Below are 13,657 nucleotides of genomic sequence, written 5' to 3'. Positions count from 1 at the left end.
CAGACCCAAGCTGTCTGATTGGAGTTCCCGTGTTGCCCTGCCAATGAGTCTGAAAACAATAATACTAAAATGCTACATGATATTAAAACACTAAAATAATAATACAGAAAGAAATCATTGTGTACCTACTAAAACAAAAGCCCCAGGCCACACTACATGAGAGCCACAGAGATGGAGCCATTGCTTATTAATACACCAGTGGATTCAGCCAACATATGTTGAGCACCTGCCATGTGCCAAGCACTATTCTGAACACTCTGGTGACGTAAGCTGCATCTTACTAAAGGGTTTGCAAAAAAGGTTGGGGAGAAGAGACACAGGCAACTAGACAAATAGTAATTAAAGATGAAAGTGCTTGCTTAGGGAAAGAGTTGGTTGGCTTCCTGGTTCTAAGACGATGGATCCGTGGTCTCTGCCCTCAAAACGCTCACAACCTTTTTGAGTAGACAAGACACACAAATCACCAAGAGAAGAGTTCAGAGATAAAAGTAAGTAGCGTTGATGATTGTGGGAAGGCCGTAAATGAATTGCCAGTGGAGGAATTTGAACAAAACACAACCTTTTTGGAATGGTTAGCAGAACTTGCCTAGCTGGGAAGGTCTTGAGCAGGCTTCCATGCCCAAGCTGGTAAAGCTGTGGCTGAGATCCATAGTTAGATACTGTTTTCTTGAGTTTAAAATGAAAAAATTAAATAAATAAAATGAAAGATGTTGTCGCCCTTCCCTCCCTGTCCTTCCTCCCCTAGTCTCTCTCTTCTAGATACCCTGTTCCATAGATCCCCGTGTCTGATGGAAATTGAGGCAGGGAGAAATTGTGAGGACACGTCCCTTTTGCCCCGCTTGCCCCTTCCCCAGATCACTCCTGACCCCAGTGTAAGGAGACAATATTGAAAATAGTTCAAAATAATCCCGCTAAAAACATGAATCAAAAAGTCGCGGCTCCTGGACATGTTTTTAAAATTGCTTAGTTGCATGCAAGTCCCTTTAGTGCTCGGAGGACTTTAATAAAATTGATTTTCTGAGTATAGCCTTTTAGCAGCTACTGTATAAGCTTGAAATATGAACCCTTCATTGTTGAAAGTGTTTCATTTTTGCCCTGTTGCTAATGATGAAGGGAAAGTATGGGTTTGGAATTCCGCGTGGCTGACATTCTCATAATTAAATAGTATTAATAATAAAGCTTTGCAGATTTTAAACAAACTGGCACAGAAGTGGCACAGTTTGCCATATTTCATTTAGAGACCACAGCAATTAGCCCTTAATGAATAGTACACAGCGGCATAGAAGGGAGTTATTTCTACACGTCGTTTATTTGCCAAATCACAAAAGGCAACATTTTCATTCTGCTGATTGAAAATGATTCCCGGGATTTCTTCTGAAGGCCTCTTAAGTAATTGCTTTGTGAAACCTGGAAATAAATAAATAAAACTACAGAGAGGAACATTAATTGCTTTTAATATCTGCAGTCTAATTTCAGCAAAGCTTAGCACACCAATAGCTCCTGGATATCAAGCCATACAACAATGGACTAAAAATAGAAGGCTCATCATGGATGATATATTTAGAGCTGATGTTTTTCGTTTATAATTTTAGGAGTGATCTGTTCCCAGGCCCTGTTACTCCTCCCTGCGAACTGACACTGGGGGGTGTTTTTAGAAGAGGACTTGTGGGTGGGGCGACTAGGGAGTTGTTGCCAAAGGAAAATGATAACGCTTGTCCCGGAGGAGAGACACGAGAAAGAGCCATCCAACTGTCAAGGTTGTGAGCGACAGAGAGATGATTATCCTCCTATGGTCTTCCTCAAAGCTTTGGAACAGAAGAATAAATTAGTTCTTAAAAGGTAGGTGGGTCCTAGAACAAGTTTTACACACTTGAAAATATTACTTCTTCCTTACCTTTGGGGCTCAATTTTCTTGGCTGCAAGTTACGCAGAGGAAGGGAAGGGCAAGATAAATTGATTCAGCTAGACGACGTCTAAGATCACCCGGGCGCTGGGGCAAGCAGACAGTCCGGCTTCCACATGGCATCTGCTGAATCGGAGTTTCCAAGGACACCCCTTGGGGAAGTGTGGTGGACGACCCTGAGTACCTGGTAAGTTTGGTCAGCAGGTGCTCAGGCCTCAGGCTGAGGGTTGGCCATGGCCCAGTGCGTCGTGGGGGAGGGCAGGGGCTGCCTTGCTGGGACGCTGGAGGAAATCACGGGTCCCAGCCTGCAAAGCCCTTCCAGCCAGTCTACAATGTCCCCCCCACCTCACCCCAGGGCACGGCTTACCCTTCAGTGTGACCTCAGAATGAGCAAGCGGTTGTGTGGAAAGAAATCTCCAGGCCCAAGATGGAGTCGCTTCTGCCCAGGGGCCGCAGCAGCGACCCGAGGCTTACACAGCCTGCACGTCCCCGTGAGTGTTCCACTTGACCGGAAACACGGCAGATCCAGTCAGCCAGCCCCCCCGACGCCAAACCAGCTCTGCGCTCTGTGCTTAACTTTGTTTGTCCCTCGTTCATTTTCTGTCCTTCTCTTCGTTCTTTACTCTTGATCCTACCCGAGCTTCCTGCTTTCCGCTCTGCTTGGCAGTTCACCCAAACCCTCGGGAGCCGAGACTGCCCAGTTCATGTTAAATAAAGTCTGTTTGTATCACCCAAATTGTGTTCTTTAATCATCTCTAACAGTTGTAAGGAGCAGGATTAAGGGGAAGGAAGTTCTAACAAGGACTGGATGGGAGGTCAGCTGAGAACGGGGGAGGCAGGAGCCCCCATGAGGGGAGAGATGCTCCGTAGGGTGTGGTGGGCGATGGTGTGAAGACAGATGAGCAGACAATTAGACTATCGTGATCGCACTCCCTTGTGTGGCAACATGCTTGGGGATCTTCCCCTCTCAGGGCCACAGATTCCCTGGCTACAGAATGAAATGGGTGAACCAGACACCAAGGACCCCTTCAGATCCTGACACTACATCTCATAATGCTTGGCAGCTTGGCTGAGGGCTGGTCCTGACCTCTGCTTGGATAGTCCAGCCTCATTTTGCCTTGCGCTGAGGGCCTCTGGGTAAAGTGCTTTGGTTTGGTCTTCTAGTGAATTCCAGATGAGTGTAACAGAAACAAGCCAAATCTAGGTGGCCAGTGCTCAATCCACTTCCAGGTGTTTTAAGAATTAGACACAGTCTTAAATAGGGTAGTTTGGGGTGTTTTTTTTTTCTTTAATATCCTAGTCTTTCTTTTTTTTTTTTTTAAGATTTTTATTTATTTGACAGAGAGTGAGAGCACAAGCAAAGGGAGAAGCAGAGAGATAGGGAGAAGCAAGCTCCCTGCTGAGCAGAGAGCCCAGATGCGGGCTCAATCCCAGGACCCCGGGAACAGGATCCAAGCGGAAGGCAGAGGGCAGATACTTAACCGAGTGAGCCACCCAGGCACCCCTCCTGGTCTTTCTTAAATGAAGAAAAATTAAGAACAACCCAAAATAAATACCTGTCATCAGACAGATAGCAATCTGCTCTTAAACATTTTCATCTTTTATTACCATTTCACCTTCCCTCCCAAGCCCTCCTGCAAGCTCACTGGTAGGACGTGGTCCCTATAACCATGAGCACCAGCACGGAGCACCTTATTGGCATACAGCAGGTGCTCAATTTGTGTCCGGTGAACTAACTGACGTCTTCATAATTTATTTAATGTTTCATTGTGCTATTTCCCATGTATTTTGTCCTCCAGTCTTTATCATTGTTCTTTGAGGTAGGTGGGTAGGTGTGAAGTGGTATCTCACTGTGGTTTTAATTTGCATTTCCCCCGCACGACAAGAGGTGTGGAGCATCTTTCCATGTGCTTATTTGGGCCTCTCTATATCTTCTTCAGAGAAATATCTCTTCAAGTCCTTTGTGCATTTTTTAATTGGTTGTTTGGGTTTCTGTTGTTGAGTTGTGGGAGTTCTTTATACTTTCTGGATATTAATCCCTTATTAGACATACGATTGCAGTCGCATTCTGAGGGGTGCCTGTTCACTCTGGTGATTGTGTCTTTTGATGCAAAGAAGCTTTTAAGTTTGATGGTCCAATTTATTTTTTTCCTTTTGCTGCCTGTGCTTTTGGTGTAATATCCAAGAAATTTTTGCACCTGTGATTTCGATGTAGCCAAATTTGGGAACTATCAATCTGGCCCATAGGCTAAACTTTTTTTTTTTTTTTAAATAGTGCAACTAACCCTTTCACCTTTTGCTCTTTTTGTTTTTCCAGATAAAAACTCAAGTCAGAAAACCTATCTGTAAAAGAAAAAACTTCTTGGATGGCTAGTTCTCCCCCAAATGAGTGACTGACCCCTGGCCCACCAATGTCCCTCGGCGATAACTCCTGAACAACCTCCACAGGCTTAACAAACATTGCTCTAGTGATCTATCCCCACACCTCTTTAAAAGGGGACCTGAGTCTTAAAAAAGGAAAATGGGTTTCTAGAAATAGTCTTAGCCCTCTGTTGGGAGGCAGCTGAGAGCATCTGTGGGGACAGCCAGAAGCCATGAGAACCCCTTGATTCCCCACTGATCAAGACGACCAGTTGGTGTCAAGATCAGTGAAGAAGATAATTCTGTGCCTATGGAGAGCTTTGGAATAAAAGCACAATGCTAAGGTAAAATGAGATAAGTTTTCTATCAAAGAAAATACCACTCAAGTTTAGGTAGGTAATTAATTAATTCACAAGTAGATCCAGAGTGGGAGCGATTACTGAACAATGGTTAATGATAAAGAATAAACCCTAAGGTAAGCGATGATCAAGAAGATGAAACAGTTTTAGTTTGGAATCCTATTACAATTCTATTTCAATATAAATAAGCTGACACCAGAAGCAAACGATTAACCCCAAAGCCGCTGGCTGTTCATTAGCTAAGGAATAATTTTACATTTCATTATTATTCATGCTGGCTAAATTTCCATTAAAACCAATTTAGTAAACTGGCCTGCTGATGGGTTTGAAATTAAAAGGAGAGAGAGAAGGCAGGGAAGGGACAAAACACGAAGCCGTCATCTGAGCATCTAGGGATGGGAAAGTCATGGGGGGCAGATTGCCACTTTAATTAAAGATAATGTCTCAATTCACTTTCAAAATGAGTCTCCGGAAAGTGCCTGGGAAATTTTCCCTGGCCAGAGCGTCTGGCTCATTCACGGAGGGGCGATTTCTGTTGCCGGGATGTCTGATTGAAAGGAGGAACGGCCGGTTCCCAGCGCAGCCAGCTCGCCGTCCTGGCCGTCTGCTGAGCAGTCCCGGCGGGGAGAAAGGGCTTTGGGGCGAGCTCCTCAAATAGCTCTGCTAGAGCCCGGGAAGGGGGGTCCAGGCTGCATTCTTTGGGCCATTACGCAGGCTTAAGGGCTTTTATTAAACATAGAAATGTGACCAAACTACCAAAGACTGGCTTAGCTCACACTTCGGGTGCACTCGCTTTGGCAGAGCCCTGAACTAGGTACTTTCACGAAGTAGCTCATTTAATGCTTTTAACCTCTCTACTGGGGTAGATTCTAACACTTGTCCCCATTTTGCAAATGGGAACGGCTGAGACCCGGGGGGTGAGTAATGCTATTGCTCAGCCAAGATGGCACAGAGGCTGGAGTTCAAACCTGGGCCATTCGCCCCTAGACCTGCGTACTTCACCGCTACGCTGCGCTGTCTCTGGACAAAATAATGAAACAACTCTGTGTCTTTTAAGTACATCCATCAACAGGCCACAAGGTACGTGGTGAGTCGTCAGTGGGAGCCAATGGGCAAAGGTGAGTGGAGGACGAGCTGTGGGGGATTTTGATTGCCAGGCCAAGGGGTTTGAACTTGACTCTTTGCGGGGGGTGCTGCCCAGAATGCAGTGGCCAGTCCACTGGGGGTCCGAGAACAGAGTTTAAAACAATATTTAGCAATTACATTTTTTTTAAGATTTTATGTATTTATTCATGAGAGACAAAGAGAGAGAGAGAAAGGCAGAGACACAGGCAGAGGGAGAAGCAGGGAGTCCGACATGGGAGTCTATCCCTGGTCTCCAGGATCAGGCCCTGGGCTGAAGGCGGCGCTAAACCGCTGGGCCACCCGGGCTGCCCTACATTTTTTTTTAAGATGATAAGAAATAAGGGACTCCTGGGGGTCTCATTCTGTTGAGTACCCAGCTCTTGATCTCAGCTCCGGTCTTGATCTCACAGTTGTGAGTTGGGCCTGGCACTGGGCATGGAGCCTACTGAAAAAAAAAAAAAAAAAGGAAATAAATTTAGGTTGCCTATAAAATTGGGTGAAAAAGACCAGCCTGATTTAAGAAAAAAAAAAACGCAAATTTATTTAACACTTCACATGTACTCTTCCTATGTATCAATCAGGCTTTTCATTTCCAAGTGCTTTACGTTTTAACTCTTAATTTTTGTGATGTACATGGCAGGCATTATTGTTCATTTCACTACAAATGAGGAAACCGAGGCAAACAGAAGGTTGTTTATCCTAGATCTCATAGCCAGCAGATGGCAGAGGAGGGATTTGAACCCAGGTGTTTGTCTGCAGACTCTGTGCTTTTTGCAATTATTCTTGGTGATTAAGAGTATAGGAGGATAGGGTGTAAAAATCATGAAGGCAACTATCTGATGTTGAGCATCTGCTCCAGGTGATGTACTCGGAAATGTACTCTTCCTGAGGACTGCCAGGAGAGGTTGCTCAGAAGCTGGCTCACGCCTACGGGAGAGGCACTGGAAGCAAACCTGTGGTTCTTAGCCAACAGGGCAGTATTCCCGGCACATTTCAAGGATCAGGTGTCCACATCAGAAACCAACCCAGCTCTAGGAGCCCAAAATCACTTTGTGGGGGGAAATGGAGCTTTTTCTTTCACGTGCCTGGATCAGGACAGCACCTGCTCTGGAAGCCAGAGGCCTCAGGGACTACAGAGCCCAGCTGCTTTGGAATGCAACAGAAGAAAGAGCAAGAATCTGGCTTTGGGTGACTCCAATGCAGGAAGTATTATGTACCCACAAGAGAAATAGCCATGCATTCTCTCCTGGCCTACAGGAGTTCTCAAAGGCTAGTTCCTTAGGAAGTCTTGAGCAGGACTCATGTTGGCTTTCTGCTTCCCATCGGTGGACAAGGTGGACATGGAAACTCTATGGTTGGTGAGTTCCCTACTTGGATCACCCCCCACCAAGGATCCCCATTACCACCTGGACCTGCCTGCCCTCCTCTAAGCCCGAACGAGTTAGAGACCGTGTCCTATGCACCTTCTCAGTCCTGCGTGGTCACTTAGGCATCAGATGCCTGATCCAGAAGAGCAGGGTAGTCACCCAGCCTGGCTCTGCCACCACCTGCTCTTCCTCCATCTAACTCCATCTTCCTCATCTAACCCTGGGCAAGCCCTGTAACCACAGTGCCCATTCTCTTCATTGGAAAAGGGTACTGATGGCAGATCTACTGCTTCATGTGGCTGTGTTGTGAGGGTTGCCTAGATAATGTATCTGAAATGTTTAACGCGGTGCTGGGCACATATTAAATGCTAGATAAATAATGGCCATGACTCCCAATAATAGTAATGCAAGTGTCAAGTTTGATGGCCAAGATCTGGGGTTTGGAAACATGCAAGGCTCATTTACAAGCTTTGTGTAAATGCCTATGCTGGGTTCTCCACCAAGGATCCACCTTAACCTCCCAGACCTGACGCCTTCTTCCTTTTAATAGATCTGCTTTCCCCCCAGGCCTGGGCAAGCCCTCATTTCTCTACCTAATGGGAGAAGCGATTCTTTGCCAGAAAAGGGGGAGACATCCTTAGAAAGGCCTCTAAAAGGCTGCCATTTATGGTGCAGAGAGAAGACCATAGCTACTCTTTCAATGACACATGGACAAAAGCTCTTGTTGTGGACACAAATAAGAAAAGTTGAACCCTTTGCCCGGTGTAATTCACTTCATTTATTGACCAGGGTTCTCTCCCCCAATCCCCGGTTCCTTTGCATTTGTCAGCGGTTCAGAGACCCCTGGCATTCAGCATGATTTGTAATGTAAATTATATAATTGTACTTTCACATATTTTAACATCAAATGAAATGATTGACTACAGAATAGGAGCTGTCTACAGGTGGGGGTCAATTACCATCTGAATAATCACAGTGCCACACAAGAATAGCATAGCCGCTGAGCGTGACATATTTTTATCTCTATGCATTTCAATGAAGTCAGGCTGGTACATAAAAGGTTATCACCTAGGAAACATATTTTCCTAAGCACAAGTTAAACATGCAAGTGAGATCAGCAAAGATATTCAATTTAGCCAGTCAACCCTAACCTATTAATATTTTAACAAAATCCAGTGAGGATAATTTTTTTCTTTGATCCCATTTCATGTGAGCAGCCGGGAAAGGGAAGAAAAATTAAAAACAAAATAGTCAAGCATACAGAATGAGGTTATGCATTAAGTGGGCTATTTAATGTTTCTGGCATTTCATAGCCCAGGGGAAAGTGTGGATGGATTTAACAATCAAGAGCTGTGTTCCCTTGGCCACAAAGTTCGAGAAACATAAAATAATCTATACTTCCAAGCTGACAAATCGTACCTGACACCCAGCTTCATCTCACCGGGACTCAGGAGATCAGCGTTAATCATATGTTACAGGGAGTAAAAAGAAAAGTAAATCACACCAGGCTGAAAAGTGAGATGGAAGGTCTTCGGGCAAGGATTTTAATCAATAATATGTGCGATGATCACCAGAAGCTATTGTTTTAATCTTCCAATATGAAAAGAAACGAATGCAAAACACAAAGCTACCAAGAACCAGCCCCACTTCCATGATGCCATGTAAGAACCAAAACCAGTCTGGCGGCTCAGCTTCCCATTTTGACTCATGACACACACAATTTCTTTCTAATGGGATAAAGTCAAGCCCATCCTTTAAGTTGCCTATTTCTGGAGCCTCAGCTGCTGCCCAGGCCCTGGCTTCTAGGCTTGCTCGGTTTTTCTCATGCACTCTATGTCCACCGGTTTCGTGTGTCTGGCGTCCATTCGTACTTCTTCTGAGGGCATCTCCATTATCCTTGAGCACCTCCCCTCCCTGGCTTTCAGCCCCTGTGGTTTGGGTTCTGTTGGCTTCACCTCTGGCTCTGGGGAAGGGCATGTCTCCATCCTGGCATCACAGAGATGAATTAGTTCAGGCATGGGTGTGTGATTCATTAGAAATCCATGAATTGCAACCTTGAGAGTCCTTGGTCATACTGTCATGAAAAAAGTTTGCTAAGGATAGAACTGTGTGCCCCCCAGCCCCCAAATTCATATTTTGAAGTCCTAACTGCCAGTACTCCTCAGAATGTGCCCTTATTTGGGCCTAGGGTTGCTGCAGATGGGATTAGTTAAGATGAGGTCATATTGGAGTAAGGTGGACTCTAATCCATTATGGTGGACCCCTAATCCAATATGGCTGGCATCCTCATACAAAGAGGAAATTTGGACACAAACAGATATGGATAGAGAGAACCCTAAATGAAGACATTAGAATGATGGTTCTGTGAGTCAACAAACACCAGAGATTGCCAGCAAATCATCAGAACCTCAGTGAGAACCTGGAACCAATTCTTCCTCATGGCCCTCAGGAGGAACTGAAGGGGTTCAGAAAGAGCATCTCCAAGATGTGCCACTTTGGCATGGGGATTACTGAGAGCTGAAGTCAATCAAGGCCCAAGAGACTAAGTGAGAGCTTTTACCCCGCCCCCTTAACTGCCTAAAAGATTTTACTAAGGGACCTGTTCCAGAAGGAGACTATCACCACAGATAACTACCAAAAATACAGTCTAAGTATGGGAAGCTGTGGGGAAGCCTGGCAAAGCCTGGGTCCCGTGGTCTCTACGTGGCATGGCAGACATTTGCTTACCAAACATTTACTCTTTCCATCTTCCTGTGAATTGTCTCCCTCCTCTTTGAAGTCCCAGACCCCAGTCCCCTTCTCCTTAGCCCAGAATGGCAATCTTAGCCTCAATTAGGCCTGAGGCTCTCATATTCTTCTGGGGCTCCCATAAATAGGTAATTAAATTAGTTTTTTCCCTGTTAATCTGTCTTATGTCAATTTAATTAATAGACCAGCCAAAAGAACCTAGAAGGGCTGGGGAAAAATTTTTCTACAGAACTAATCCAGGCAACATTTTGATCTCAGACTTCTGGATTCCAGAACCATAAGGCCATCAATTTCTGTTGTTTTAGCCACTCAGAGTATGGTACCTTGTATGGCAGCCCTAACAAACTCATCCGGAGGCCTGTTCTCTTTTATTCCCATGTATTGGGAACTTTGAAAATTTAGGTTTGGTATGTCCTGTGCTGAAAGTGATCTCCTAAAATTCATACATTAGAATCCTAACGCTCACAGATGGTGCTATTAGGAGGTGGGGCCTTCAGGAGGGACTTAAGCCATGTGGGTGGAGGCCTCGTGAACACGGTTAGTTTCGCATAAAAGGCAGTCCTGAGAGTTCCCCAGCCCCTTCAACCATGTGAAGACACAATGAGAAGTCTACAACCTGGAAAACAGTGATCGCCCTACCATGCTGGCACTCTGATGTCAGACTTCCCACCTCCAGAATTGTGAAAAAATGAATTTCTGTTGTTTATAAAACTACTTGGTCTGTGGCATATTGTTACAGCAGGTCCAAGGGACTAGGACAGTGTGACTAGCATTTATCTTGCCTGGAAATGGAGCCAATAATTGGAAAAGCCGAGCCAGACTTACAGAGATACGTACCTCAGGTGAATGTTGCCTGAGCCCCTGGATCCATCCATACCTGAAGTTCAACTCCTGATTCTGTGGTTATGTGAACCATTAAATTCCCACTTTTATTTAAGCTGCTTAGAATTGCATTTTCATCACTTACAACCAAAGAGCCCTAAATGATTTATTCTTGAAAGCAGTCACTGTGATCTTAGGATGAATTAATAGGTGTGAAGTCTTTAGAACAAAGGACATAATCATGTTAATTAGACCACAGGAAGGTTGTATTCAGTTTGAGGCATCGTACTTTTAAGAGGGACGTGGATAAATGTGAGCAGAGCGATTGAGTGGTGAGAGAAATGGACAGTGAATCTCAGGAGGCATAAGGGATGCTTGTCCTAGACAAGAAAAGAGATTTATAGAAAACATGATAGATGGCCTCGAATATCCACAGGCCTGGCAATTAAAGGAAAGATTGAGATTTATTCATGTGTCCCCTAGGATAGAACTAGGAAACCACAGGAAGACAAATAAAATAGTGATTTTTCCAATGCTTCCAGCTATCGGAAAAGGAAATGAGATGCCCCTGAAAGCAGTGAGTGCCCTATCACAGGAAACATTCCAGCAGCAGAGGGGAATTCCAGCCCCTGCGGGTACCTATTGAATGGGAAGATTGGCTGGATGACCTTGAAGCCCTTCCAGCTCTGATTTTTAGTTCTATGATCCTACCACTAAAACCCAAGTGAACTTGGACATGTCCTTCCCCATTTTGGGATCTCCGTTTCCCTATCTATAAAATAAGGAAGTTGGACCCAGTGGTCTGCAAACATCCTCCTGACTGGAGCATGCCATGATATCAGGATTCCAAGTCAGTTCTTTCCACCTCAACTTCCATCCAGTCCCTGGGGAAGTCTTTGGGCTCACTCCTAACATGCAATGTCACACCACTAACCTTTGATTAAAGGAACAGCTGACACTGTCAGTGTGGAGCTATTGGTGGCAGGAGAACACAAAGCAGGGATCATTTCACATTCTTTTCCTCTTTGCTGTAATTAAATTACCCACTCCACAGCTGAGAATTGAAGGATAGTAGGAAACTTGTAATCAGTCTGGCTATAGATTTTTTTCCTACATGGCCCATATTAGTCACACAGAACACTTGAAATCAATGGGCCAGTGAAGCCACAAACTGGTTTGAAAGATCCTGGGACTTAGGAGCAGGAAGTGGGACGTTCAACTTATCTCATGGCTCTAGGTTGCACCTTCACATCTGCTGTTACCCTTTGCAGCCCCTGGTCAGACTGCCAGACACCCAACTGCCAACTCAGCACAGCCTTCGGGTCTGATGTTGCAAAAGAGCCTGGAGATGTAAGAGAAAATATTCTAGTGTTGCCCAGCACGGATGTGGGCTGAGCCAACAGGGAAAAGAAATGTCTGTTTATAATCAAGAAAGAAATCAAGAGCTGATTATGGGAGAGCTTCTGTCCATTGTGCTGGAGAAGAAGCTCCGAGACGTGCTTGGTGAGTCAAATCCCAGCCATTTTGAAGAGACCCCATAGTGTGCTCCATGATTTTAACATCTGCTTATTGTCTTGGCTTAATTAAGCTCTTCCTTGATGCTGAATTATTTTTCGACTCAACGATCTTTTCTTGAACATAATGTTTAAAACAAACCCCCTGCCACATGAGCAGGAATGCAGTCTGTTAAGAACATCTATGAGTTGCCATTATTTTGAGAGCTTTGCCTACTTCTGTCAGTGAGCCCATTTCTCAGGCTGGGACGGGTTCTTGGAGACTGAGAAAGTCACAGTGATTTTTTTTCTCCACAAAGTTTCATTTGTCATGAAAATGAACCTTTTGATCTCAAATTCTGAGGGTCTTTCACCTTAAAAGACTTCGGGCAGAGGACCCACACATCAGAAAGACATGAACAGCCTGGAAAACAAGCCCTCCCCCACCCAGGATTTACAATCTCAATAGGATTCCCTCATGCCTGCATGAAGGGTCTTGAGCCCATGCATGCCTGATGTCACTGGCATCTCCCCACACCCTTGTTCGAGAAGGAGGGCTGGAATTATTCTCAGCTCCCCATGGGAATGGAGGGTGGGCAGGAGGGAGCCTGAGATTCGGAGAAGGCAAGTGTTTTGCCCAAGGTCACAGATCTGGTAACGCAAGGTCAGGGTTGGAAACCAGATGTCCTGATTCCATGTCCACCAGACTGGAAGCTTCTCAATATCATTCAAAGCAACCTGTATTTTAAGAGCATGCATTCCTGGGGAGCCTGGGTGGTTCAGTGGGTTAAATGTCTGCCTTCAGCTCAGATCATGATCCCAGGGTCTTGGGATCCAGCCCTGCATCTGGGGGGGGGGGGGGGGGGGCTCCGCACAGTGGGGAGCCTGCTTCTCTTCCTTCTGCCTGCTGCTGCTCTGCTCTGCCTACCTGTGTGCTCTCTCAAATAAATAAATAAAATCTTAAAAAAAAAAAAAAAAAAAAAAAAGAGGGCAGCCCGGGTGGCTCGGCAGTTTAGCGCCGCCTTTGGCCCAGGGCCTGATCCTGGAGACCTGGGATCAAGTCCCACGTTGGGCTCCCTGCATGGAGCCTGCTTCTCCTTTGCCTGTGTCTCTGGCTCTCTCTTTATTTAAAGATTAAATAAAATCTTTAAAAAAAAAAGAGAGAGAGAGAGCATGCATTCTTGACTCTTTAGAAATCTGTTTGCTAATTCCTTACAACAGTGGTTCTTGAAGTTGTGGTCCCCAGACCAGCAGCATTGGCATCACCTCCAGAACTTGCCAGAAATGTGTTTCTTGGGCCCTCTCCTAGACTTCTGATCCCAAATCTCAAGGGGGCAGGGGAGCCAGAAACCTGTGTCCTCAGGCCGTCCAGGTGCTCCTGAAGCACTGTCAACATTCAGAATCTCTACCTTAGAAGGCGGTGGAGATGTGTGTGTTTACTTGAAGGGCTTCTTTGAAATCCAGGCAACTGAAAATGTA

The 13,657-nt window shown here is 45.3% G+C and overlaps 1 long non-coding RNA gene across 1 annotated transcript; it reads left to right on the top strand.

Moving 5' to 3' along the window:
• The first annotated feature begins 323 nt into the window (after positions 1-323).
• Positions 324-13,013, top strand: LOC102154386. The gene is made up of 7 exons (XR_005355730.1): positions 324-488; positions 1,593-1,839; positions 1,924-2,090; positions 2,259-3,040; positions 4,221-5,741; positions 6,608-9,661; positions 11,957-13,013. It is a non-coding gene; the product is annotated as an uncharacterized LOC102154386 (long non-coding RNA).
• Positions 13,014-13,657: the final 644 nt, after the last annotated feature.

The sequence above is a fragment of the Canis lupus genome, chromosome 2 (assembly GCF_011100685.1).
Source record: "Canis lupus familiaris isolate Mischka breed German Shepherd chromosome 2, alternate assembly UU_Cfam_GSD_1.0, whole genome shotgun sequence".
NCBI classification, from domain to species: Eukaryota; Metazoa; Chordata; class Mammalia; order Carnivora; family Canidae; genus Canis; species Canis lupus.
The sequence above is the reverse complement of the archived record's forward strand: the minus strand, read 5'-3'. Positions and strand labels throughout refer to the sequence as shown.